We start from the raw sequence: 23,886 nt of genomic DNA on the forward strand, positions 1-23,886 counted from the left end.
GGTGGCTCGGCTGAGTTGAGGATCTGGCGTTGTTCACTGCAGTGGCCAGGGTCAAGCCCTGGCCCAGGAACTTCTGCTTGCTGCTGGTGCAGCCAAAAAAAAAAAAAAAAAAAAAAAAAGAAGTGAAGGGAGTTCTCGATGTGGCGCAAAGGGACTAGCGACATCTTGGGAGCACTGGGCTGCCAATTCGGTCCTCAGCCCAGCACAGCAGAATTAAGGATCCAGTGCTGGTGTTGGTGCAGCTGTGGCTTAGGTTGCAACTGTAGCTCGGATCTGACCCCTGGCTTGGGGGCCCCAAATGCTATGGGGTGGCCAAAAAAAAAAAAAAAGGTGAAGATAAGGGCTACGGTGAAGATAGAGAGCTGGTGAAGTATGGCTGCTCTAGGGTTACATGGTTTTGCTTTTGAATGAGATGAGTGTGTGCTCAACCGTTATCTACGTGCGTTTCCATCCTGTGGTTCTGGGGTAAAGGACAAATGAAAGAAAGTTGCTGCAGGGGAGAAGAGTTTCCGTAGCTCCTTCAGAAGCAGGCTGCAGACTTGTATCCTCCAGCCTGGAAGGAGTGTGCGGTCGAGTCCCACATGCAGAGAGTAGCTGTGTTGTTCTTGGATGTCTTGGTCCATATTTGGATGCAGTGCTGAAATATCCGGATCTGTTTCATAGATGGGGTTTTGAGTAGATGACTTGCAGGGCGCTGAACGTCACACTTCTCTGAAATTGGTTTTAACACCAATCCAAACCCCACTGGTGTTCCTGTTACATTTGACAGCTCTTCATATGCCCTTCATAAATGACCTCTGCAGAGAAAGAAGAATCACGAGTTCATTGTGCCGGAGGCCCCCTCGGAAATGGCCACCGCTCACTCAAACCTACCACCTGTTTAGGGGGTGTATTGCTTCACCAGAAATCCTGCCTGTAAGCAGACTTTTTCTTAAAGAGCCAACGAGTAACTATTTTTGGCTTTGCAGGCCATAAAGTCTCCCGGCCCAGTCATTCAACACAGCCGCTGTAGCCCCCAAACAACCGCAGACAATAGGTTAGAGATGAGTATGACTGTGTTTCAGTAAAACTTTACCAAGAAGCCCCTGATTTGCTGACATCTGCATAGACGATCAGGAACTTCCTGTACCCTTGTGAGCATAAAAATCATACTTGGGTGTAACAAACTCATTTGAATATAAATGTGAGTTTCCACTTTCCCTATTGCTGTATCACCATGGTTTCTTACAACTTAATTTTTATATAAATGTTTCTTGTTTATGTCCTGAAAATTGGATTCCTCATAAATGTCTGGTAAGGGCCCCCATGTTGGTCTGAAGCTAATTGATGATGTTTGAATTCCTAGTCGTGTTTAAGTTCATTCTCACACGCCAGTGATGTTCTCTACATCGCTCATCTCCCCTTGTAGCAGATGCCAGCATGAAGTCCCTCTGATGCCTTCATTCCGTGGCGGTGCCATCCTGGGCCACGCTTTCCTATTCCCGATGCTCTCTGGGGAGGCGGTCTCCTGGTTGCCTGGGATGGCATGGGGCTCTATGGCACTGTGGGACCCTGGCTGCTTTATTCCTGTCCCACGGTTGACACTTTCTCACTATTAAAACCTCCTCCACCTCCTCCCTCAGCAGCATGTGAGCCGGATTTGCCGTATTTTCAAAGTCATCCTTCACCGCACGTGAACATTGGCTGCACCCGGAGCTTGGCTGTGAACTGATTATTCTCACCAGGACCTGTTAACACAAATTCCATCACTCCTAGCTAAAAATAAACCATATTTAACACTTGGAAGCAAAATTCCAAGCAAATATATAATCTGATTTGATGGAATCTTTGTTGAAAATGTTAATGGTGGAGTTCCCATTGTAGCACCGCAGAAATGAATCTGACTAGTATCCATGAGGATACGGGTTCAATCCCTGGCCTCGCTAATTGGGTCAGGGATCTGGCATTGCAGTGAGCTGTGGTGTGGGTCACAGAAGCGGCTCGGATCCCTTATTGTGGCTGTGGTGTAGGTCGGCAGCTGCCGCTCCGATTAGACCCCTAGCCTGGGAACTTTCATATGCCACGGGTGCGGCCCTAAAAAGCAAAAAAGAAAAGAAAATGTTAATGGTGAAATCAGATGCTTACTTTTCAGATGGAAGATCACATCCCTGCTTTGAGCAGGTGGAGAGAAATCAGTTCCACCTATCGGTTGATGTAATTGCAGAGACTGATGGATGCCTCAGTATCCGACTGTTCATCCTGTTTAAGGGCATTCCCCCTGCCCGCCAATTTGTGGCACATGGCCATTGAGGATCAGTCTTCTGTTTAAATCATAGTGCTGTGTTAGAGGACTTAGGAATATTTAGTGTTTGTGTGTCCAGCTAGTGTCTGTTTCATATAAAACAAACTGCACTTAGGAGATACAAATATTAATTATAGTCACTTGTAAGTGATGGGATTATAGATGATTTTAGACTTTCTTCTTATAGTTTTTCTGTTTTACAGAGGTCCATGGAGTTCCCTTGTAGCTCAGCAGATTAAGGATATGGTGTTGTCACAACTGCAGCTCAGGTCACTGCTGTGGTGCATGTTCAATCCCTGGTCCAGGAACTTATGTGCCACGGGTGCAGCCAAAACCAATACAGATGTTGAATAATGAATATGTATGACTCTAAGCAAAACAGTACAAAGGCTTTCAGAATTTTTTGACTTCGACCCACAGTAAGAAGTACAGTTTACATCCTGGCCCAGTACAAACACGCATTTATGTATTTATACAATTAAAACAAGCATTCCATGAAGCATTAGTTTGTGCTACCTGTCTTTACCTCCTGATGTTTTCTATTTTTCTATTCTGTTTTATTGAAGCAAAAGAAAGGAGAGAATGCAGGTATTAACCAACTATAATGACTTCCTGAACCCCCGATGGGTAAATTGAAAAATACTGACTATTGTGCAGCAGTGCCCTTCTTTTATTTCATGAGTGAGTAAAATTTCAAAAGAAATTTTGGCAGTTGATGTAAGATCATCCACTTTTTAGGTTGCAGCATAAGGATATTTAAAAACTTTCACCATCACCCCCCTTTTTTTTTGGCCATGGCATGTGGAAATTCTGAGGCCAGGGACTGAACCTGAGCCACAGCAGTGGCAACACCAGATCCTTAACCCATTGTACTACCGGGGAACTCCAACTTCCTCCATTCTTGAGTCCCCTTGTGGCTCAGTAGATTCCAGATCTGGCATTGTCACTGCTGTGGCTCTGGTTAGCTGCAGTGGCTTGGATTTGATCCCTAATCCAGGGAACTTCTGCATGCCACGTGTGTGACCAAAACAAACAAACAAAATTTCCACTCTTCTTTAATTATTTTTTTGGGTGGGGTTGCTCTCACGGCATGCAAAAGATCCCAGGCCAGGGATCGAACCCAAGCCACAGCAGTGAAAGCGCCAGATCCTTAACCCACTGAGCCACATAGAAACTCCTATTCATTTTTTGTTAAAAGTTTGTTTTTTCATGTCAAAATGTGCTTCCCTTTGTGGAAGTATATTTGAAACATTAGGTAGGATACAATTTCAGGATTTAAATAGTGAGTAAATTTAGCTTCATGAGAACAGACTTTCCGGGCTTTGTTTTCTCTGTTTGGCATTGGACCTGTGCAAACTTGGTGACATGAGGCATTTGGGAATCCTCGAGGAATTATCCGAGCAGCCAAAGGAGCCCCGCTTTGGAACCACACAACTGCAGCTCTGAATCCAGGTGACTTGGGGGCAAATCCCTTTTCTGAGCCCCGGTCTTGCCCACCTGCAAAAGGGGTCCCTTTCGCAGACATGGAGATGAGATTTATACAGTTGAGGACAGTTCCAGATGCAGAGATGTTTAGGAGCGGTAACCTCTCAGGGTCATTCACTCTCTTAGCTGTCCTGTGCTGTAAAAAACTTGGAATGTTGAAAGACGTTTAGTATACATTTCTGCTTTATGACAAACTATCCCTTTAATGATTAGTAACATAAACACTTTTTTTTTTTTTAACTTTCCTGTCTTGTCTTACTCTCAAGCTTTACCCTTCTCGCTAAATTTTCTCCCACTGTTTAACCTCCTGTCCACTTCTTTATACCCTGACTCGCGATGGAAACACAGCTTGTCTGACAGTTTGAGGGGACAGAAAGAAAATATTCCTTGATAGTGCGGTGAGGTTGCAGTTTTTAAGTTGCGATTTTGGCCAGCGAGGGCTCGGCTGGTGAGCGGAATACTAAGAATAAGGGAAGGATGTGCTTAAAATAGATCTCATGAGCCTTCTGTTTAATTACGTGGTAATTTGTAAAACAGACTGCTTTCTGTGGCCTGAAATACTGATAGAGAATTGTCCCTTACTTATGTTAAAAGCATAAGCCCGAAGGAATGAATACTCCACACGTCTACACACATTTTCTATCTCCAAAGACTCCCCACGAATCAGCCAGAAAATCTTTCTCTTCGGTTATCTTGAAAGGGCTGACCTTTCTCAACCGTTGATTGGATATGTTCTTCATCATCAACATCTGTATTTATTTTATTATTATTATTATTATTATTTTGTCTTTTTGCCTTTTCTACGGCTGCTCCCGCAGCACATGGAGATTCCCAGGCTAGGGGTCTAATCGGACCTACACCAGAGCCACAGCAATGCCAGATCTGAGCCGTATCTTCGACCTACACCACAGCTCACGGCAACGCTGGATCCTTAACCCACTGAGCAAGGCCAGGGATCGAACCTGCAACCTCATGGTTCCTAGTCAGATTCGTTAACCACTGTGCCACGACGGGAACTCCAACACCTGTATTTAAAATGGCCTCTGGGGAGTTCCTGTTGTAGCTCAGCAGAAACAAATCCGGCTAGTATCCATGAGGATATGGGTTCGATTCCTGGCCCCACTCAGTGGGTTAAGGATCCAACATTGCCGTGAGCTACGTAGGTCGCCGATGCAGCTTGGATCCTGCATTGCTGTGGCTGTGGCGTAGGCCGGCAGCTACACCTCCGATTCAACCCTCAGCCTCCTGGGAACTTCCACATGCCATGAGTGGAGCCCTAAAAAAAAGCAAAATATAAAATAAATAAAATGGCCTCTGTTTAGGAGTTCGCCTTTTGGCTCAGGGGGTTAAGAACCCAACTAGTATCCATAAGGTTGCAGGTTCCATCCGTGGCCTCGCTCTGTGGGTTAAGGGTCTGGCATGGCTATGAGCTGCCATGTGGGTTGTGAATGTGTCTTAGATCTGGCGTTGCTGTGGCTGTGGCGTAGGACGGCGGCTATGGCTCCGATTTGACCCGTAGCCTGGCAACCTCCATATGCCAGGTGCGGCCCTAAAAAGACCAAAATAAAATAAAATAAAAGGCCTCTGTTGGACTAAAAGGATATTTTCAGTTTCAGATGGCACCGACCACACCCCCCTATTTCCCCAGGAAAGTTTCAGCTATCGGAAACTCTCAGGAAAGGAGCTGGGTGTTCCTGATAAGGAAGTTTTAACCAAATCATGTACATTTTTCTAGAGTGTTTTCTAGAATAGTAGCTAACATGGTGGGGGGGGGAGGTTTGCCTTGTTCTAGAAACTTTGTTAAAGGTTTTCTGAACGTCTCATTTAATCCTAAGAAAAAAGAAATACTTCCCTGCCTTGATTTCCTGAGAGATCTTTGTACATATCAGCTGTTACGAGTCTTCTCCCTCTGGATGTCAGCTCTGTGAGAATGTCGTTCTCATTTAGCTTACCACTATTTATTGAGGGATTATTATGTGCCAGATATGCGGCAATGAGTAAAAACAAACTTCCTGCCTTCTGCATGGGAGGACCCTGACAATAATGTTTAAGTATACAACTAGAATATAACAGCAGGTAAAGAATACAAACAAAAAAGGTAGGATACAGGAGCAGGCAGTGGGGATGGGGAGCGTGAGGTGGGGAGGCCTTTGATGGGATGACATTTGAGCAGAGACCTGCATGAATCATGGGAACAGGCCTTGCAGATATTTGGCAAAAGAGCCCGTTACTTCTGCCCTTCCCTCTTCTGCTTTTTGTCATTTTCTGTCTCCTCTTGCCTTGAGCCAGACCAAGAAGTCCAGATCTAGAGAGGAGACAGAGCTGCAAGTGTGAAGCAGGGGAGGCAGAGGGCTTTTGCTGCAGCTGCGGGGGCAGGTCTGGACATGCGGGTCACACCACGTGGGAAAGTGTGGCGGCTGCTTTGATCAGCCGAGCTCGCCGGCAATCAGAGGACCAGCCAGCCCTGGGCAGTGGGACACGCAGCCGCAGGAGAAGCGTCCAAGAGGAGTCTGGCGACCAGCATAAGCAGAATACAGGCTGGATTGGGGGTGTTGTCGGCATGGGGCAGAGAAACCAAGACCACAGGTGGCACGGCTCGTAGGGCTCAGAACAGAATCTGGCTCTCCAAGAAGATGGGTCAGAGCAGGGCTGGAGACCAGAAGCAGAAACTGTGGTTTGAGAGAGCACCTTGAAAAAAAGAAAAAAAGTGTCTGGAGCACTGAGATGCAGATTTGATCCTGGCCTGACACCGCGGGTTAGGATCTCGTGTTGCTGTAGCTTTGGCGTGGGTCACCACTGCGTCTTGGGTCTGATCCCTGGCCTGGGAACTCCACATGCCACGGGGCGGCCAAAAAAGAAGAAGAAAAAAGAGAGTACTTTGATTACATATGTTAAGGTGGCCAAGTGTTTAGTGCTTAGAACCAGGGCTGCAGATTGGAAATGCGTCTTGCAGCAACAAGACTTAATGCTGACACTTCAGCTATGGAGCCACAGTCCAGTGTCCTCTCCTCCTGCTCCTCTAGGATGTCCAGAAACTTCTTTGCATCGCTTTGAATGCCATCCGCTCTCTGCTGCTCTCTCCTTGTGCTGCCTGTCCATTGGTACATGTTGATTGCCTCCTCTGCCTGGGAACTCATTAATTTACGAGCAAAGGGAAGCTCCCGACCCTGTTTAGGCAGAATTTCCTCTTCCAGCTCCCTCAGGCCTGAAACATAACCTTTCTGTGCCTCTTGGCGAAGTGCTCTCCATCATCTTTATTTGAGAGGCAGGCTAGAAGCCAAGAGTGTTGCCGAAATCTCGGCTGCTTCTGTACACCGAGGCCGAAGAAAGATGCGGAGACAGAGTTGGAGGAACCAGGTTTAATTGCCAGGCAAAGAGGGGAACACAGCAGGCTAGTGCCTCAAAGACTGTGCCCCCCCTTAGAGGGGGTAGTGGGCGGTCTTATAGTGTTTGAAGAGTAGGGCATGATCAGCTCGTGGCCATGTTCTGGATTGGTGGGTGGCGAGGTAATTGCGAGTCAGCATCGTCAACCTTCTGGTTCGAAAGGTCTGGGGTCTACGTGCTTGTGGGCAGCATACAGTTGACTGCTTCCACCGGTGGGGACTTCAGCACCTGCAAAACAGCTTGAAGGACATGGCTCAGAATATTACCTGTAGTCGTTGAAGAACTGAAGGTCCTTGACTTTGTGGAATGGCTGAATTATTACCATTTTCTTTTTTTCTCTGTGTTTTTTCCCTTCCCTGATTAAACTGGTTCTTTGACTAAAGTTTTTCTATAGATAAAAAAGGCAGGGGGAGGATAGGTGTGGGGGTCCACTCTGGGAAGGCCTCACAGGGTCCTGCTTGGTTATAAGAGCACAGGATCTAGAATCAGACCACCTGGTTTGAGCCCTGGCTCCTTGTGGGCAAGTGACTCACCCTCAGTTGCCGCATCTGTAAAATGGGAATAAGAATAGCACTTTGTAGGATTGTCGTGATGGTGAAATCCCCCATTAGGGCCAGGCCCCATGAGCGTCACTGCTTTTTACATGGCTGTGTTATCCCCTTAAACCGTGAAGTCCTCCAGGCACGTTCCAATCCTCAAGGGGCTGCCAGGGTGCTGGTGGAGACAGAGTGTAAAAAAAAAAAGCAAAGACAGAAATAAGTAATATAATGTCAGATGGGATTGAGTGCAATAAAGAAAAATTAAATGAGGCTAATACAATCAAGTGACCCAAGGAGCATGTGGGTGTGGGTGTGGGCGATATTTTGAATAAGATGGACAGAGAAGGTTTTTCTGAGGATTTGGCATTTGAACAGTGGTCTGATCCAAGTGTCCGCCTGGAGGACAGCTGTCCAGACAGAGGAGTCAGAGGGGTCAGCAAGTGCGGGAATGACCTGGCTGTGTTTGGACAAGGAGGAGAGGAAAGGCAGAGCTGGGGGACAGGGTGAGGTGAGAGGGAAAGGGGGGATACGGAGGGCAGACTTTGCGGCCTGGCCAGGAGTTTGGGGACATGTCCTCCTTCCAGCAGGAGACACCGAGAGTTCTAAGCAGGGGAGTGACATGATTTGATGTCTGACTCTTTGCTGTGTGGAAAGTCGAGGCAAGAGGAGGAGCTGGGGTAAAAGGGCACCAGGGATTCTTGGACCTCAAGGATGTGAGGTACAGGGATGCATTCTGATGGCCTTTGCAGGGAGGTGGGCTACTCAGTTATCAGTTAGATAGCCTCCTGTGGTGGGCCAGAGAGTGTTCCCTCAAAATTCACGTCCATCCAGAACCTCAGAATGTCCTTTTGTTTGAAAATAAGGTTTTGGGGGAGTTTCCATTATGGCTCAGTCGGTTATGAACCGGCTAGTATCCATGAGGATGCGGGTTTGATCCCTGGCCTTGCTCAGTGGGTTAAGGATCCAGCATTGCTGTGAGCTGTGGTGTAGGTCACAGGTGCGGTTCAGATCTGGAGTTGCTGGGGCTATAGCTTAGGCCAGCAGCTGCCGCTCCAATTCCATCCCTAACCCAGGAACTTCTATATGCTGTAGGTGTGGTCTCCTCCTCAAAAGACAAAAAAAAAAAAAAAAAAAAAAAAAAAAAGAAGAAGAAGGAAAGAAAGAGAAAGAACGAAAGACAAGACAATAGGTTTTTTCCCAAAGTCATCGGTTGAGGACCATGAGGTGAAATCACCCTGGATTTGGGAGGACTGGGATCCTTGTACGAAGGGGAGAGGACACAGACACAGAGAAGATGCCCCTGCAGAGGCAGAGGTTGGGGTCCTACAACCACAACTCAAGGAATGCTCGGGGCCACCAGAATCCGGAATAGGCAAGGAAGGGTTCTTCCCTAGGGCCTTCAGGGGGGGTGTGACTCTGACGACACCTTGATTTTGGACTTCTAGCCTCCAGCAGCTCCGAGAAAATACAATTTCGGTTGCTTTAAGTGACCCAGTTGGTAAGTACTCTGTCACTGCAGCCACAGGAAACTCACGCACTTCCTAAGGGTCTTTGGGGTCTTCGGCGAGTGCACTGGAATGGAGTGGGGGTCGTATTGGGAACTCTGGCAGCTCTGCAGACCTCCCCTAACGTCAGGGAGCATGGTCTGTTAACGTCGCTCTTCTGACCTTGGACGTCATTTTTTCTTTCCTCCCTTTTAAACATTCACTAGCTGGGTCAAGTTAGGAGAACTGGAGAAGCAATCCAGAAGTATAGTTCTCAGCCCCAGCAACAAAAAGCCGTTCTTCTGCTGGTTTATTGCTACTGTTTTGTTTTGTTTAGAGGTTTAAAGTGCTGAAAGGGGAGAGGAAACTCCAGGCCACAAAAATTTTATTTCATTGTCATCCTGCCAGAGGCCCACCCCCTCTGCTCCTATAAATTTTTCTTGGCCTGTCCTGTAGAAAGTGTACATGGCCTGTGATCAAGCTTTTTTTTTTTTTAATTAAACTAATGGACTGTACTCTCCTCCATAAAACACGGGTCCGGTTGGCAATGCCCTGCCAAGCATTGGTCTCTCCCCAGGAAAGCTGGCCCTTTGTCTTAGGTATCACACATTCCTGGGCACATAGCAGGTTTGAACACATAGTAGGTACTGAAGGAAAGCTTCTGGGTTTTTTTGGCTGCACCCAAGGTGCCAAAGTTCCAGGGCCAGGGATGGAACCCACGCCACAGCAGTGACCCGAGCTGCTGCAGTGACAACGCTGAATCTTTAACCCACAGCGCATGGGAAACTCCTGGCACGAATGCTTCTTTAATTGAAGTCAGGGCTGAAACTCGAAACTGGTTAGGTCTGTGTACCTGGACAGTGTCAGTTTCTATGCCTGCTTCTGTCCTGTGTCATTGATGAGTGTCCTACTGTTGACTTAGGAAACAAAACAGAATAATACACCAAGCACTGTCTTTAGTTAATTAAGACTGTGCAGAATAGGATTCAAAACAGCTGTGTTTGCTGTTGGCGTGGCCGTTATCATCCCCGTCACACCCGGGTTCTGTCACAACAGTACCACATTTGTAAAAACAAAAGTTTAGAAAGGAAAAGGATGACTGTTCTCCCTCCAGCTACCAGTACAACCCACAGCCTCAGCTCCTAGTAGTTATTTAATTTTGTGTCTGGTAACAGGGCTCAGAGACATTTCTGTGAAGCAGATGTGTGAAGGGCTGAGCCTTATGCAAGCTCATTTCCTACAGAAACAAAGATATTCTGCAGCCTTAGAGGGGAAAGGGTTGTGACATTACTCGAAGATGCTTCCTTTTTGAATGCATTTGAGTAGCTTCACGGGTTGGTGTAGAATGTCATCCAGTTTATCACCTTTTGCCACATTTCTTGTAAGCGATGAACAGAGAAAGAGGATGAAGGAGAAAATAAAACGAACAGGGAAGCAGAAGAAGCAAAGGAGCAAGTAAAAAAAGACAAAACCGGGAGTTCTTATTGTGGCTCAGCAATCACGAACCCAACTAGTATCCAGGAGGACACAGGTTCGGTCCCTGACCTTGCTCAGTGGGTTAAGGATCTGGCATTGCTGTGAGCTGGGATATAGGTCGCAGATGTGGCTCAGATCCTGCGTTGCTGTGGCTGTGGCGGAGGTCAGCAGCTGCGGCTCTGGTTCCACTCCTAGCCTGGGAACTTCCAAATGCCACAAAAGTGTGGCCCTAAAACAAGAAGGACAAAACCCAAAAACCTCTTTTCCCAGCTTTGGATGTAAAACTTATCGAGGCAGGAGGAGAGTGAAAACATCTGCCTGAAGTGAGAGCTGTCTGTAGGCTGCATTCAGGTTATCACAGGTCGCCTGGTGCCTGGAATGCAGCCCTAACTGGGGTGAGGCTAGTGAGATATGTCTCTCGGGCTCCCAATTTAAGGAGGAGCCCCCAAACTCAATAATCACGATGGATACGATTTTCAACCCGATGTATTAAAAAATATATATATATCATGAATGCAAAGTATCCATGCTGAGCAACATACCGAATGTCGAGGACAGGGTCTGACACTGCCCTGGAAAACCGAACCTGATTTACCTCCCGCTCTAAAGACACTGAGCGCTTGAAAGGAAAACTTTCTTCTTGCTCTAGGCCTGGCTTTGCTCTGGCTTTGAATTCTAGTGCCTTTCCAGACCAGCTCTGTGACCTCAGGCTCATGAATCCACCTTTCTGAGCTGCCTTTTTGGGGTGATTTAAAAATTAGGCCTGTGATGCACTGGGCACATAGTTGATGCCCGATAAACCACAGCTCCAAATAAGTCATAGTTATTTCCAAAGAATTCAGGTCTTCAGGAGACCCAAGCAGGTCCTGCCTCTTACGCCTCTTAACACAGCACCACTTTCACTTTATAGGATGTCTCGGAGTAGAGCCTGTGCTTTGAACACTCCTACATCCGTTCGACTGCTTGGTAACCCATTTCCTGTTTAGTCATAGCTCCTTGCCCTGGGCTGGGCCATGAGCGGTGAACTTCCCTGTTAGGGCAACTCAGCCTTCTGAAGCCATCCAGAAATTAGGTTCGGGGGCGGCTTCTATTTAGTAAGGCCTCCCCCGTCATTGTGAGTCTCTCTCAATAGCATTTCCACACCTGATGATTCATCTCAGTGACGCCGCACCTCTGATTGTCACTTAAACTGTCCACCACCCTGAACTGGCCTCTGAATGGCTCCGCAGAGATGGGACCCCATGTCCCATAAGGTAGGACTGAAGCTGGCACAGGAGGCCGCGTGAAAATCTCCCCGGCAGGACGGTGGAGCGGGAATCTGGTTACTGCTTGATACAGAAAAGCGGAAAGCTCCCTATTCCTTCTCCCTCATTGTCCAAGGCAGGTGGAACCATTTTTCCAGCCGGAATTTCTTCTAATCTGATTATAGTTGCACAGACGACAAACCCGAGCCCTGGGTTCAATTCTTCTCCTCCTTCCTCCTAAGGATGCAAAATCAGATGGGAAAATGACTTCAACATCTTCTCAGACTTCGAGGGTCTTGGTTATCCCGAACCGGCCGTACCGTTTGGACACGATCACTGCGCCCTGCTCTTCGGCGAGAGGCAGATGTGAAGTTGGAACTACACATTTCTGGTTTCAGTCGTGTGTGGGCTTTGGATCTAAGCTCTTCTTTTCCACTTAATTAGTTAATAGGAATTTATTGAGCTGGGCGCAAAATGATCCACAAGCCTAGGAGGATGTGATTTTTGCCCCCGAAGTGTTTATGATGTGCTTGGGGGGAATAAACTGTGCCGGGGCTGAGCCTTGAGTTTATCCTCCTACTGCGTTTTTTTTATGTTTTTTTTTTTTTCTGCCCTTGAAATATTGCTCAAATCTGGTCTCCTCCTCTTTCACCCTCTGGGCATTTGCTCTTGCTTTAGGGCTCTCTCTCCTCATTTACAGCCCGGTCTGTAGAAGAGCCCTGCTGAGCTATATGGGAGACTTGAGGCAAGGAAAACTGCCCCCCTAGGTACACTTATCAAAACATCCTCCCATATGGAGAGCCAAGTGGGAAAAGTTAATAAAAGCTCTACCAAAAAAAAAAGAAATATACCACATATAAAGCCTCAGGTTGTCCAATCTGTTTCAGTATCCTTGTCCACCCTCATAAACCCACCCAGCGTGATGGGGGGTGGGGGAGGTGGAGGGATGGTGCTTTCAGTTGCATCATAAGGCAGGTTCATAAAACAAACAGCAACATTCTGTGTTTACTTTTAATTTGGATTTTTTTTTTTTTGCATTAATCTTGATTTCTAAAAAATATTGCACGAGTTCCTGTTGCGGCTCAGTGGGTTAAGAACCCAACTAGTATCCATGAGGATGTAGGTTTGATCCCTGGCCTTGCTCAGTGGTTAAAGGATCTGGTGTTGCAATGTGGGTCGCAGACGCAGTTTGGATCTGGCGTTGCTGAGTTCTGGGACCTTCCCATAGATTTTGTACCTCACTCACTCACCCTAATCCTTCTTCTGGCCTGTTAGAAAGGCCAGCTCCAGGCTAATCAGATGCACAGCTGCCAGTGACCTTCCTAACAGACCAAGAGTGATTATGCCACTTTCGCCAGTGCTCCTGATTGTCTAAGAGGTCTGGGTCCCTGTTTACCTCACCAAGCATCTGCCCCACCTGGCGCTGTTCCTTCCTCACCACACCTTTTCAAGACCACATCTTTTTTTTGTGGTTGTCTTTTTAGGGCCGCACCTGCAACACACTGAGGTTCCCAGTCTAGGGGTCGTGTCGGAGCTGTAACTGCTGGCATACACCAGAGCCACAGCAACGTCAGATCCAAGCCGCATCTGCGACCTACACCACAGCTCATGGCAACGCCAGATCCTTAACTCAGTGAGCGAGGCCAGGGATCAAACCCCATGAGTACTAACTAGTCAGATTTGTTTCCGCTGAGCCATGATGGGAACTCCAAGACTGCCTCTTTGCCCCGGCCACATCTTCTGCCCGAGTTGTGGTCTTGTCCTCAAACCCCTTCACCTTAGACATGCCTTCTTAGCTCTGGAGTTCCACCTGGGGGAACACCTCCTGACCCCCTGCTTGGGTTCCTCAAGCCGGCTCCATTGCTCTTTTTCCAGAGAAATCTGTTTCCATTCAACTCCCGGCAGTTAGGCTCATGATTCTGCTGTGATCTATCTGTTTACCTGTGTCCTCAATTACACTGCCAGCTCTCCTTGAGGAGAGCAAGCGGGCTTTTCATGTCAAATGAATAATGAATACAATTGGATACAGTGAAAGGAGCAGTAACGGACTATGAAATAATTCATGAAACACAATAGCACAGCCCAGAGGCTCTGCTCGAATGTCACACGATCCTGAGTTCAAATGTTAGTTGTCATCAGTTAGCATTGTGACACTGTAAATATTTTCAGATTTTTTTACTATGGAAACTTTCAAACATAAGCAAAAGTAGAGAGAACCCTCTAGTGAGCCCACACGGGCCCACCCTGCAACTACCCCAGTCAACTTCTGGCCAATCGTGTTTCTTTTCTTTTTTTTTTTTTTTTGTCTTTTTGCTATTTCTTTGGGCCGCTCCCGAGGCATATGGAGGTTCCCACTCCAAACCAATCGTGTTTCTTAGAGTGCCCCAACCTCCACCCCCATCCCTGGATTTTGGGGAAGCAAATGCCAGACAACATATTATTCCACATGGAATTATTGCAGTCATTACAGTAAACTATGAATTGATTGCAAACTCTATATGAACCATGTGCAAAAAAGAGCTGGCAATGGGTTGGGGTCACGGGGAGACCCTTTTAAAGCAAGCCTTGAAGGATGGATATGGATTTTGGCAAAGAACATTTGTAAATGGGAAGCTGTAAGCCATGTTAGCCGCACGGGGTCTGCAGATTGTTTTTTCTCGAACCCCTGTCAGGATGGGGAGAGGGAACTCGAGGGAAAACCTAGGTGTGGAACAGAGGGGGGCCAGCCCCCTGATGCCTTTTAGGAGGAGGGATGGGCTGGGGGATCTTTTAGTTTTAGGTAACATTGTGCTTCTCTGAAAGTCTGCACTCACAGTTGTGAAATGAGGCGAGGACATTAGTAATACTGATTTTGTGCCCTTCGGCTGTCTCTCAAAGCATTTTCCTTCGTAACCCATTTCTCCTTTTACAGGGAAAGAAATTGTCACAGCACCTTTAAAGAAACTGGCTCCTGTACCAACTGCCAGGTTTTAGTCAGGGAGAAACGGGAACTCAGTTTTCCATGCTCAGCCCTGCACTGAGGTGACCTGGCAACTGTGCATTTTATCCCACTGGGTTTAATCCTTATTATGAATAACAGAGCGAAGCTTTGTTATTCACCAGAATGGATTTCTGCTGCTGGGAGAATTAGCTGCAGTCTTATTCGCAAGGAACCTTCTGATGCAATGAGGTCTTTTGAACCGTGCATAAATAAATAGAGGCTATTGTTTAGGCTTTTGGAGGTAAGGCTTAAAACTGCTCCAGAAGTTCCAGTCAGACTTCAAGTATCTTTGTTTGGCTGATTTTTTTTTTTTTTTTCTAGTAGTAGTTTTCTCCATATTGCTTTAGCAGCCTGACTCTTCGTCAACTCCTAAAACTAGGGCACAACCAACCCTTTATCTGGAGACTTTTATGCTTAGAGAGGACGAAATTCTGGGTCCAAAAAAAAAAAAAAAAAAGGGATGGAAAATAAAAGTACGTGCAGAAATGGAGCCTTTAGGAATATGGTAAAGAAAGAATCTTGTTTCCGATTAAGTTTTTTTGTTAAGCTGGGAGAAATAGATGCATAGTAGAAAGTGAGGCTGTTAATTTACCACCAGCCAGAATCCCTTATGAGGACAAGATGCTTTAGGATCTCTAAAGAAGAGTTGATTATTTGTTTTAATCTCAAAGCTCGCACACCCCAATTCCCCAGCACAATAAAGCCTTTCTGGGTCCTCGGAGCAGCAATGTGAAACTTTGTTTTCAAAACCCCGAAAGAAGTCTCCTTTCTTTGAAGGTGTTTAGTTTCTGAAATTTTAACCTGGGATCCCAGCTAACACATTGCTGCTTTTTGTGTTTTTATTTTTTTTAATTAATTTATTTTTTTCCTTTAAAGATCTACTCTCTTAGCAGCTTTCAGCTGTACCATAGAGTACTGTTAACCGCGGTCTCTGTGCTGGGACATTGTAGGCCCAGGACTTACTTAGCTCACCATGTTGCTTTTCTGCGAAGGCTTATTGAAAATGATTTGTGGGCTTAATCTGGATGTTTTCTATTTTTTTTGATCACCTCTGTCTACGCGTGTCCCGGGCAGTCCCTGTCTGTGTCTCTTCCACCCAGAGTGAAAGAATTTTTTCTCATGCGGAACCAGATGCTCCCAGGATGAGGGCAGCTTTCCTGACTTTCGGCAGAAGTGGGGGGGTATCAGGCTTCTCCAGGACCCAGGAAGCTGCCCTTTGTAGGTGCTTCATGTGTGCTTTATTCATGTCTCCACTTTCATAATCTTACCCCCATTTCTCTCCGCCCCTGGCTCTGTCTAGAGCCTCCGGGCCATCCACTCCTCTAAAGTGGCTCCGTGATTCTAGTCCTTCCCAAGGGATGAGATCTTCTGGTGCAAAGTCCTTTCTCACCATCCACGGACAAAACCACTATTAGGCTGTGTTTTACCGAACTGCAGAGACTGCATTTCCTTAAGCGCTAACACTTTTATCTCTCTGCCCTTCCCTCTTGTCACCTGTGCATTGTCACCCAAGCAATTAAAACCATTTCGATGTACTTCTTTGATTTGCACTGATACTCGAAAGGGTGTCTGTGTTGATATAGCTGAGTCCCTTCTTTTGCCTTTTCTCTGCCACTATGTTTGAGTTTGGAAAGGCTTAGTGTTTGGACGGAGTTCAGAGTGACTTAGAGACTTGCTTTTGATGCTGCTGATATACACATTTTTTGAAGTCTTAGAATGGGTAGGGTCGATTAAATTTGGAGCCTGTCAGCTTGTGACATCCCCTCCCCTCACTGACCACCCCACAGCACATGGAGTTCCTGTGCCAGGGATCAAATCCAAGCTCCAGTCACAACTTAAGCCACAGCTGCGGCAAAGCCGGATCTTTAACCAACTGCACCTGGCTAGGGATCGAACCTGCAACCCAGCACTCCCAAGACGCTGCCGCCAGTCCTGCTGCGCCACAGCAGGAACTGCTTATTGCATTCCAATCACCCATTTTGAAGCCTTGCTGAGGGACCTAAGATTATTTGTTAAACTGCCATTGGAATAAACATAACCAACACTTTGCTTTCAAAGGAACGAACTTTTGAAAGCAAGCGATGAGCATACCTCTGTATTTTCTTGACAGATATCAAAGAAAGAAAATCTTCCTGTCTGAGCCTTAACAAGACAGCTAGCATTGCCGGGAGGTTTTGCTTGCATGACAACTTCAACATTATAATCTAAAAATCTCAAAACTCAACAATTTTCTGTTTGGGGGTGGGGAGGGATGTTCAAATCGTTCTCTATACAGCTAGTTACCAAAATAGTCAAATATGAAAGCTCATTTATCTTCTTTCAAAAGGTTAGTCTTTTGCTACAGGAATCACAATTGAGGCTAAAAAGAAAGCGTTAGAAACAAACTTTTTTCTCTGCTAGTTCAAGTTTTGAGTATTTTAATTACTTAACTGTTTATCTTTCTGGCAGTGAGGTTAGTACCCTAGCCAGTGATTACCAACAATTAAAACAACAAGTCATCTATGGCAACGCTTACACTCCCGGGAAACCCAATTAAAATCACATTTCATTTTTTGCTTTCATGGTTTAGAAGTAAATTTTCAATTGGTTTCATGATTCTTGTGGGGTTTTTTTCCCAAATTAATGACTCTGGACATTTGGACACTGAGCTATGTGAAAACAAAGTGTGTTTTCTTCCCTTTGCTATGATTTAGGTATTTAAAGGGGCAACTTATGAAGAGAAGAAATTGCCACCTAAGAGTGGGTCAAAGTCCTGTATCCTTCTTCAGACAGAATACCTGAATAGGAAACCTTTTAAAAAAAACATTGTGCTATGTGTTTTTTTTATATGTGATTTTTATATATTATATATATAAAATAAAATTTACATTTTAACCTTTTTTATGTGTACAGTTCAGTGGAATTAAGTACATTCATAATACTGTGCAAAAAAAAAAATAATAATAATACTTTGCAGCCATCACCACTACACATTTCCAGAATTTTTTCATTAACGCTAACTCGCCATGCCCCCTTCTCCCAGCCCCTGGCATCTACCATCCAGCTTTCTGTCCCTGTGAATTTGACTATTTTAGGTATCTAAGTGGAATCCTACTGTGTTTGTCCTTTTGTGTCTGGATTATTTCACAGAGCATAATGCTTCCTAGGTTCGTCCACATGGCAGCATGTGTCAGAATTTCCTTCCTTTACATGGCTGAATAATATTCCATTGCATGTCAGTACCACATTCTGTCTATCCATTCATCTGTTACTCAATCCATAGGAGACTTAAAATTTTTTTTTTTTTTTTTTTGTCTTTTGTCTGTTGTTGTTGCTATTTCTTGGGCCGCTCCCGTGGCATGTGGAGGTTCCCAGGCTAGGGGTTGAATCGGAGCTGTAGCCACCGACCTACGCCAGAGCCACAGCAACGCGGGATCCGAGCCGCGTCTGCAACCTACACCACAGCTCACGGCAACGCCGGATCGTTAACCCACTGAGCAAGGGCAGGGACCGAACCCGCAACCTCATGGTTCCTAGTCGGATTCGTTAACCACTGCGCCACGACGGGAACTCCTTAAAATTTAATTTTTGGTCTCATCATGCACACACACACACACAAATGTAACTTACAAAGAGATGTTCATTAGCTTGACATAATCTTTTTTAAAAATTTTTAATTTATTTTTTTAGCTTTTTAGGGCCACACCCAGTGTATGGAAGTTCCCAGGCTAGGGGTCAAACTGGAGCTGTAGCCACTGGCTTACACCACAGCCACAGCAATGCCAGATCTGAGACTCGTCCGCAACCTACACCACAGCTCGTAGCAACACCAGATCCCTGACCCACTGAACAATGCTGGGGATCAAATCCGTGTCCTCATGGACACTAGTCAGATTTGTTACCACTGAGCCACGATGGAAACTCCCTGACATGATCATTTCACTATGTATATGTATACCAATCATCTCACACACCTTAAGTATATATAATTTTTATTAAAAAAATAGAACAGTATAAAATTTTCATTTTTAGTATGCACCACTTGGCATCTTTCCTCCAAATTTCCTGCTGTCCTTTTACTTAGGGTCATTCTTTGAGCCCTCTGTACTACCAGGTGCTGAGAACACAGGGCGAATGCTCTCTATCTGCATGCAGGGAACTTCTCATCTGGTTGGGGTAGACCCAGCCTGGGGGGCCGCTGCCCAAGCAGAAGGCAGTGGGGAAGGTGGCTGATCACCGCTGGAGAAGGACCACACCCACTGTGGGTGGAGGGGTGGGAGGCCTGAGGAAAGAAGAAATGAAGTTCTCTTACCCGAAAGGCTAGAAATAGATGTGAGCAGAATTAAAGGTCATGTACAGAAGGAGAATCTGTTATAGCTCAATACTCCACCTCTTGGCATGATTTATTGTAAATTATTTTCAAGTTATGCGTGATATGACCAATTTTCCAGCAATATTAGCATATGTTGTGCAGCACTTAAATTTTCAAAACTTGGTCTGTGCATTATATTCCCATTTATACATGCAAAGAATATAATTAACTTGTCTGTAATGGAAGAGTACATTGTAGAATCTGGGTCTTCTAGCATTTAGCCTACTGTTCTTTGTTTTTGGGTTTTTTGTGGGGGTTTTTTGGTGGCCACAGCATACAGTGGATTGATGTGGGATCTCAGTTCCTCAGACCAGGGATTGAACCTGGACTGCAGTGGTGAAAGTGCTGGAACCTAACCACTAGACCATCAGGGAACTCCCAAGCCTACTGTTCCTTTGTCTATATTTCCTAATACCCTGTATACAATAGTCTGTGAATTTTTTTGGCCTCCCCCTGTGTCAGCCATTTCTGGGCATCCGGAAGGTCCAAGAAGGTAGGTCTCCAGGATACTGATTGGCACTATATGTTATTGAGAAGATGGTAGAACTGATGTGCATTTGGAGGGTTGTGAATGAACTGAAGATAATAGGTGGAATCTGACCCATCTACCCTTAACTTGAAAGAGCCAGCTGGTACCCATATTAGCAAAAGGAGTTTCAAAGGCAGCTAGAACATGCCCCTTGCTTTCTAGATATCAGATTCTATATAGTTGAACTTGTCTGTGTTATGTTCTGCATAATGCTCTCCAATCTATAAATTTGTCACCAGTTCGATCCTCATCTTTGTCATGTTTATTTTCTAATCTCTAGCTCCTTATAAAGTCTCTTGGCAGTCTACTGTGAAGAAGACTGCTCTGACTCAGCATGATGTTGGTTTGAGTTCATCCATGTTGTTGAATGTATTATAGTCAGTTCTTTTTTTTCTTTTTCCTTTTTTTTGGCTGAAAGGTATTCAGTTGTGTGGCTATACCCCATTTTGTTTACCCAGTTACCAACTGATGGACACTTAGCTTGTTTCCAATTTGGGGGTCTTAGGAAAGTTCTGCTCTGATTGTCTGTATACAAGTCTTGGTATGGACACATGTTTCTGTTCTTCTTGGGTAGACATGAGGAGTTGAATTTTTGGGTCATATGTTTAACCTTCAAAGAAACTGTCAGGCTATTTTCCAAAGTGGCCTGCTGCATTTTATATTCTGACCAACAATGTGTAAGAGTTTTAGTTTTTTCACATCCATTCCAGTATTTGGTATTATCTGTCCTTTTGATTATAGATACCGTAATGGGTGTGTGGTGGTATCTCACTGTGGTTTTAATTTGCATTTCCTGTAGTCATTTTAAACTGTTTTCTATTATAGAATATGTTCTGTTGTACTGATATGTATCTTCTTATCTGAGCTAAGCTAGGTCTGATCCATCTAGCACAGTGCCATTGGGCCTGGTACATGGTAAATACTTAGGTTTTGTTAAGTGAATGAATGAACAAACCCATATTTAGGATGAGTGGCCAGTTCTCAGTAATTTTTGGTGACAGAAAACACTGATAAGTCAACTTCAGAAATGACATAAAAGGCAAGGCTCTTCCCTGAACTAATTTTCACCAGGGTTTCTAAGAAGCAATAACCTTGACTGAACTAAGACTTTTTTTTTTTTTTTTTTTTTTTTTTGCTCACTCCTTGGTGGGAGGTAAGGGATAAAAAAATATAGACATAGCAGATGAAGGAGAAAAGAAACTCAGTTTCTCCATGATTAACAGCTTGTGTAATAGCTTGGGAGAGAGAACCATTTGGATTCTTGGTTACTCCATGGTTCCAATTAGCATGGATTCTGCTATACTGGGACCATCTGAGAAAGAAAAACAGAGCTGGAAGAATCAGGTGCCCTTACTTTAGACTATACCACAAAGCTGCAGAGGTCAAAACAGTATGGTACTGACACAGAAATAAACCCACACATTTATGGTAAATTAATGTATGACAAAGGAGACAAGACTATACAACAAAGAAAAGACAGTGTCAAGAAGTGGTGCTAGGAAAACTGGACAGCTACATGTAAAAGAATGTAATTAGAACATTTTCTAGCACCATACACAAACATAAACTCAAAATGGATTGAAATACTTTCTCCATTTCAAAAAGATGTCCAGCAAGCAAAAGCCACTTGAATACCATGGTTTTTTGTTTTTCTCTGTTAACACATGCAGGAGTCTAAAGACAGTTTCTTTCTTTCTTTTTTTTTTTTTTTTAAATCTTATTAGGGATGCACACATGGCATATGGAGGTTCCCAGGCTAGGGGTCAAATCAGAGGTGTAGCTGCTGGCCTACACCACAGCCACAGCAATGCAGTATCCGAGCTGTATCTGTGACCTACACCACAGGCCATGGCAATGCCAGATCCTTAACCCACTGAGCGAGGCCAGGGATTGAACCTGTGCCCTCATGGATGCTAGTCAGATTCGTTTCTGCTGAGCCACAGAAGACATTTCTGTACAGGGCCTTAGAGTAAATATTTTAGGCTTTGTGGGCCAAGAAACAACATCAAGGACATTTTGTGGGTTCTTATATAATCAGAGACTAAAGCAATTTCCACAGATTTTTACTGATGAAATTCAAAACAGGATAATAATAAAAATTGGGCACAGTTTTCTGTAATACAAGTCTATGGATGAGAAGAATGGAATTCGTTTGGGAAGGGTAACATTTTGGTTAATTGGAGTTCAGAGTTAGCATTTCCCATTATCATGATAGAGACAGAGCCTCCTTCTCCAGCAAAGCATCCCTGAGCCACTGTTGTCTTCTGTCCTGAGAATTCACCAGAATGTGCTGGCTGCATTGCCCTCATAGTGGAGACCTCTGCACATGAGGGAGGCAGTTTAAGAACATAAGCTCTGGGGCAAGGCTTCTTGGGTTTGAATTCCAGCAAAGACTCAGTAACTGAGATCTCTGACTACTTACTTAACCGATCTAGGAGCTAAAGTTCCTTCATCTATAAAAGGGGTAATAGGCCCTACTTCACAGGGTTGTTGTAAAGATTATTATTATTGTTATTATTATTTTGCTTTTTAGGGTCACACTCGCGGCATGTGGAGGTTCCCAGGCTATGGGTCGAATCAGAGCTGCCAGCCTACACCCCAGCCACAGCAGTGCAGGATCTGAGCCATGTCTGCGACCTACACCACAGCTCAGGGCAACACCAGATCCTTAACCCACTGAGCAAGGCCAGAGATCGAACCCGAAACCTCATGGTTCCTAGTTGGATTTGTTTCCGCTGTGCCATGATGGGAACTCCAAGATTAAATGTGAAGATTAGAATGACGTATTATGCTGCTGTGTAGCACAGGGAACTATATCTAGTCAGTCACTTGTGATGGAAAATGATGGAGGATAATGTGAGAAAAAGAATGTATGTATATGTGTGACTGCGTCACTTTGCTGTACAGCAGAAATTGACAGATCATTGTAAATCAACTAGAAGAAAAATTTTTTAAAAGGATAGCATATTATAAATATTAATTCTTCTTTTGATTTTTTCCAGCTATTTAAAACGTAAAACCATTCTTAATTCACAGGCAGGGTGACAGGCTGGATTTGGCCTGCAGGATGTAGTTTGTGGACCCCTGCATCGGAGTATAAACTGGAATTATTGCCACTTAACTTTAGAAATAATGATTGCTTTTTTCCTCCTAATTGCCAAGCACCATATGCTCACTGCAGAAAACTTGGAAAACAGAGAAAAGCACAATAAAACAAGTCATTCAGAATCTCTACTATCCAGAAATGCTTCATTGGTGGTGTACTGCTTGTGTATATATATACACATATATTTTTTTAAATAAAAAAAACTCATACTATGCATGCTGCGTTTTTTTCGCTTATTAATATATACTTGTCATTAACATCTTCTACAACTTGAATTTTAATGACAGCATGCCATTCTGTTATATAGAGGCATTACAATTCACTAAAGCAAATTCTCAACATTAAAGTTGTTTTGAATTTTTCACTATTCGACATAACTCAGCTGTCAACTAATACATACATGTTTGTACGCATCTCTGATGAATTCCTAGGGATCAATTACAAGAATTCAATCATTGGGTTAAAGAGTATCTACATATTTGAAATTTTTGGTGTGTCTTGCACACTTGTTCTCTGGAAAAGACGTAGAGTTTATACGCGCCCAGGTGGTGTATAAGAACATTGACATTTACTGTGGTCTTGCATTTTTACTTGGTTATTGGGCTTATAGATTTAAACAGTGAAAACATTTTTGAAAAAATTTGATTAGATTAAAATGTACAATCATGAAACTTGCACTGATGTACCCACCGGAAAGATTACACAAGTGTCAACATTTTGAGGTACTTGCTTGTGTTATTTAAAAAAACAAAAATAGGAATTCCCATTGTAGCTCAGCAGAAATGAACCCGACTAGTATCCATGAGGGTGTGAGTTTGATCCCTGGCCTCGCTCAGTGGGTTAAAGTTTCAGAGTTGTGGTGAGCCATGGGGTATGTCGCAGACACAGCTTGGATCCCGTGTGGCTGTCACTGTGGCATGGACAATAGCTGTATCTCCAGCTCTGATTCGACCTTTAGCCTGGGAACTTCCATATGCTGTGGGTGAGCCCCAAAAAGACCAAAAAACAAAAGTATCATTATCATCCC

At 44.7% G+C, this 23,886-nt stretch overlaps 1 protein-coding gene and 2 long non-coding RNA genes across 5 annotated transcripts in view; 2 read left to right on the forward strand and 1 right to left on the reverse strand.

Moving 5' to 3' along the window:
• Nucleotides 1-23,886, forward strand: part of PITPNC1 (phosphatidylinositol transfer protein cytoplasmic 1) — a 278,582-nt gene that overhangs the window by 38,787 nt on the left and 215,909 nt on the right.
• On the forward strand, nt 128-7,950 carry LOC146398054 (uncharacterized). The gene is made up of 2 exons (XR_014820982.1): nt 128-1,950; nt 4,678-7,950. It is a non-coding gene; the product is annotated as an uncharacterized LOC146398054 (long non-coding RNA).
• LOC146398055 (uncharacterized) lies at nt 18,573-23,613 on the reverse strand. The gene is made up of 2 exons (XR_014820981.1): nt 22,391-23,613; nt 18,573-21,587 (listed from the first exon to the last, which is right to left on the reverse strand). It is a non-coding gene; the product is annotated as an uncharacterized LOC146398055 (long non-coding RNA).

This window comes from Sus scrofa, chromosome 12 (genome assembly GCF_054392235.1).
Source record: "Sus scrofa isolate SSC_HxYL_T2T_F1_AM1 chromosome 12, Sscrofa_HxYL_maternal_Yorkshire_Landrace_v2.0, whole genome shotgun sequence".
NCBI classification, from domain to species: Eukaryota; Metazoa; Chordata; class Mammalia; order Artiodactyla; family Suidae; genus Sus; species Sus scrofa.